The sequence below is a fragment of the Desmodus rotundus genome, chromosome 5 (assembly GCF_022682495.2).
Source record: "Desmodus rotundus isolate HL8 chromosome 5, HLdesRot8A.1, whole genome shotgun sequence".
NCBI classification, from domain to species: Eukaryota; Metazoa; Chordata; class Mammalia; order Chiroptera; family Phyllostomidae; genus Desmodus; species Desmodus rotundus.
The window spans coordinates 158,936,984-158,942,097 of record NC_071391.1 but is presented as its reverse complement, the minus strand read 5'-3'; positions in this window follow the sequence as shown (position 1 = coordinate 158,942,097).

Here is a 5,114-nt window from a genome sequence, read left to right as displayed (position 1 = left end):
GTCCTTTGCCTGATAAACGCACGTGGGTTCAGCTGCATGATTTTGACTGCCAGTGCTGCTCTCAGGTCAGGAGCAGCCTCCTTTCCCCTTGACTGATTGCCGGCACAGAACTTTTCTTCTTCCCCTGATGATCATATGCATCGTGAGGCAAGAGACTCCTGTCTGTAACTTGGGAGCATCCTTGAGCAGCTGCAGACTTGCTGACACTTGTAATTCCAGTATTGCCTCGTCAAACAATGAGGGATTCTAAAAACAACATGGGCCCGAAATAACTGCCTCATGAGCGTGGTATTGGAGTGTGGACAGTCATCATCATAGTCCATAAAAGTTTTGGCCAGGGTTTCTATCCCTCCATGAGCACCAGACTTCTACAGTGGGGCCGTATAGGTTTGCCTGGGACAAGAATCCTGCATTCCTGATGGTTACACATTTCAGTCCATCTCAGGAATTCGTCTGCAATTAGCAGATCTCATAAACCTGGGGTTTTAAATGTAGTTTTGATGCCGTTGTAATGTGCTGCTGTATTTGGAGTGGCAGTAGTACAATAATAGCATTACACGTGTGCTTGGCATTGGTTTTCAGCTTTATGTAAATGCACTCATTTAATCCTTAGAACAACCTATGCAGTGAGCAACTGCTATTATTCTCACTTTACTATCAACAAAACTAAAACACAGAGGATTGTAACATTTTCCGAAATCCATAGCTGGTAATTAGGGAGTGTCTGGTTTGACCTCAGAATTCATGCTTTCAACTACTATAAATATACTGATAAATATACTGGTTTAATGGTTATTTAGAAATTTAATGGAAAAGATTTTGATTATCTCAAGAGGTTGAGTTTTTAACATTTACTGATAGTATGACTTCCAAATCTGAATGCTGAGAATTAGCGGCTCGATATTTCTTGCCACTGCCATTATTGTTGAGTTCCTGCTATGTGACAGGGACTTTCTTGAGTATTGGGGAGAAGACTGGAGGACTGATAGGCGTGATCCTGTTGAGAGCGGTGAAGGGTCTGACATTTTACTCTACTTGCATGGTGACAAGTTAGTTTGCCATAGATTCATGGATGGTGGCAGAAGACATGCAATTCCTGGGTCAGAGACAAAGGAAAGTGCGTTAGTCATAGCAATGGCGGTGTCTACAGTATCAGCATGTACGCTTGTTTCCCGAGCTCATTTCCAGAGAGTGATGCAAAGTGCCCTTGAAGAGGACATCTGAGCTGAGAGAACTCAAGTCTTTCATAATGGGAGGTAAGCCTGTCTGTCCTTTTCCCTAGGGGGAGGCATTGCCTTAACCGTACTGGACTGTAAGCAAACCTGCCCTTTGTTCTGGAGGACACTCTCTGGCACACTGTATCTTCTGAAGCTGTTTACTCTATAAACATCCTTGAAAAAGTAGATCAGAAAGAAGGCAATTCTTCGGTCTCTTGTATCTCTTCTTATCTTGTGAACATGACTTGTCTCCCCTGAGGTCCCTGTACTCCCAAGAATCTAGAAGTTCAATGTGTGGATAGGAATAACAGACATGAGACAATATCATACTAATATATGGGGATTGCATAATTTGGACTGCAAATATAAAGGGCCTCTTGGGGGAAAGTCATTGTCTGGGGTGACCTGGGTGGGTAAAGAAGTTTTCTTGGATGAGGAGAGATTGTATTAAGTCAGAAGAAATTAGAGAGTGACTAAAAAGAAAGTACTTTATGTTGTGTCACAGCTGAGGCTGGGAGCTCAATCATACGGAACACTGGACTGGGCATCAGACCTGGGTTTCAGTCTTGGCTCAGTCGTTTATTGTTTGTGTGCCCTAGACAACATCTTTGAACCTTCTGGCTGTTGTTCATTGACTTTTTAATTTCCTTTTCTACAGGGTGTGAATACTTACCAGCTGCAGATTTAGAGATCAGAATTTTGGTAAATATCATAGTGAAGAATGCTAAGACCTTTGCGTTTCTACATCCTTGATGGAGAGTTGAGAAAAATGAGTTGGATTTTCTTCGTGTTGAGGAAAATTGGTGATGTAGCCACAACTTACCCAGGTGCTTTGAATCATTTTTTATTCCTTCTATCTTTACCATCAACACATGACATCCCTTCTCCAGGAAGTTTTCTTTGATCACCCCAGCTCACGCTGACTTTTCTCTCCCTGGCCATGTCATCATTGCTCTCAATCCATCAGTTCTACCCACTGTCCAAGGGTGAAGTTCTGACTCCATAACGTGGCTCACGTAGCCTCTCTGGCCTGGCTCAGGTCTGCCACTCCTGCCTCCTCTCCCCTCCCTGCCCCTTACACCCAACTAACTAGCCATACCAAAACGGTGTTGTTTGCACACACACACACACACACCCCTGATTTTTCACGCCTTTGCTTAGACTGCTCTCTCTCTCTGGAAAGCTTTCTTATCTACCTCTCATTAGCTAATTTCTATTCAATATTTATAAGTCTGCTCAAGAATTACCTCTTCCTCCCTTAAAAAAACAACTAAACTTAATTATCTGAAATTAATGTCTCTTTCTTATCCATCCATCCATCCATCCATGTATCATCTATTATTTATCTATATTTTGCTGTATTTACTTCCATTGTAACAGTGTGTATAACTGTCTCTCTTTCCATTAGATTGTGGGATTTTAAAGAGTGACTCATAGTTCCTCAGTGGCCATTTTTCCAATGAGTAAATAAAAACAGTTGAATGATTTTGTGAACAAATGAATGAATGCTTGCTTTGGAAGCAACAAACACACCTCTGAAGTCCACACCCTCATGGTGAGTGCACAATAAATCATGATCATGTAGCTTCTACAGCAAGTGGATTTAAGTAGGAACATAGTGTCTTCACATTGCAGCTCCATCTGCCTTCTGGTCTGATCACAGGAATGGAAGTGGCACTCTGCTCTCTGTTATTGCCATCCAGCCTTTTTGGGCCCCAAAGGAGGAAAGTAATCCATACGTGCAAGCCTGGAGCCAATTTTGAGAAAACAAGTCTTACCAGGGAAGGCTATTGACAAGTTCATTTTCCCATGGCTTCTCTGTGGCACTCTGGGGCCCAGCTTCCATGAATCTGGAGACAGGGAGTGTGACCAGCACCCCTTCCTGGGGCATGCGGTATGCATGGAGGCCCCACGGGCTTCATCACTTGTGTCTGTGAATCCTCGAGAGACGTGCAATTCAGTGAATTGCTGGGTCTGAGCTGGGAATGACCCTGGATTGGGATGGTCAGCAGAGCAGGGAAAAGCCATTTTCCCCCATGATGAAGCTCTAGGAAAGAGACTTAGACCCTGGGGACTTCCCTGGAGCAGTCAGGGAAACAGGTTGCATATTTCAGCCCTTTGTACTGTTTGTGTTCTGGGGGGTGTCTGCATGTGCCCACATGCTCATTTCTGTATGTATGTGTATGTTACAGGAAAGAAGCAGAATGGGGCGTTTGCTCACCCTGAATTCAGATCTTGTATTAGCTAAGTGACCTGTGCAACTACTTCCATCTTCAGTTTTCCCATCAGTAAAGTGGGGATGAGGAAATCCACCCAATTTAATTATCACTGGGTTACATGAAGCAAAATATGAAGAGCACTTGACCCAGAACTTAGCAAATAGCAGGTGCTCAGTAAGTAGCACCTATTCTTACTATAGCAACAGGCTGCGTTTAGTGACTTGTTTGTTTATTACTGACACCTCACCTCATCACACCCCCAAACTGGGGTGGCTTACAGGGGGTTCAAAGGGGTTATTTCACCAAACATGTTCCAAGCCCAGCTACCAGTTTTAATCAGGACTCTGTGAAAAAGAGATAAGAGAAACAGGAAGATAAGAATAACTAGATGAGGAAAAAGTGGCAAATGTAAAGTAAATTGGAAAACATGCATAGCTATATGCTTTATATATATGTATATGCACAAACATATATATACATACACACATATATATGTCTGTGCATATAACATACACAAATATATACAAATATGTGTGCTCTATATTTGTGTGTGTGTGTGTATATATACACATACATAAATACATATATTTATATATGGCATTATAGAGTAGTTTACAAAGATAAGCCTATCCCTCATGACAGAATTAAAATGATGGCAACATATGCATTCCTGCTCTAACTTCTTCCCCAAAGGATTTAACTTATAGATTTAACACACAAAAAAAGCCAGAAAATTAGTAAAAAAGAACAAAAATGAGTTAGCAGGAGAGAAGTTGAACAGAGTCGAGTGCTCAGAGCGTGATCTCTGTGCAGCGAGCAGCCCCTAGAACCTGCCCAGTCCCACGTGCAGGAGAACTAACAGGGGCGAACTTTGGGCCTCCAGCATGGCTTTCCCCAGTCTTCTGTCCTCCCCCGCTTTGCTTCTAATCAGCTTGTCTCGTGTCTCTGCTGACTCTGCACCGTGATTCCTCTTTGCAGCTTTGCTCCTGCCCTTGGCTTATGCACCAAACCCTGTCCTCCCAGCTCGACCTTAGCAAAGCATCTCTCAGGTCTTTGGCTTGGGAATCATCTAGTACTCTGTTCCTGGTTGCCCCATCTCGGGCTCGTGGGATCCAAATCGCCATATGAACAAGTGCTGTGTGGAGAAATGGACGTACTATACCAACTGTCGGCCCTAATTCCACGCTGATTGATTTCCTTATCTGGTTGTTTCATTTGCTTAAGTGTCTGCTTTGTCCTCTTGGCTGCCTTTGGTGTGGAGTCTGAATGTGGGGCCTTCCACTTCTCCTGACTGTGTTTCTGGTCTTGGATTTATTTATGAACAGGTGGTGATTTCCGTAAGTCACTGGCTGGCTTGTCAATTTGCTGATGGGATGCTGTGCAAACATACCCAGGGAAATCGTTCTCAGATTTCTGCTAAATAAAATATTAAGACACAAGAGGCCTTGCTTCTTGGCTACAAAACAACAGTGACATCAATAACACAAGCAACAATCACAATAATATTGGGTTGGCCCAAAAGTTCATTTGGTTTTTTCCATACGATGGCTCTAGTAGCACTTAGTTGTCTTTAACTTCATTTGAAACAATTTTGTTAGATTGTATTGTGACAGCTGTTATATCAGCATGCATTAAACAAACTTATCACAACTGGTGAATTTTTGTATAGCCATTTTAA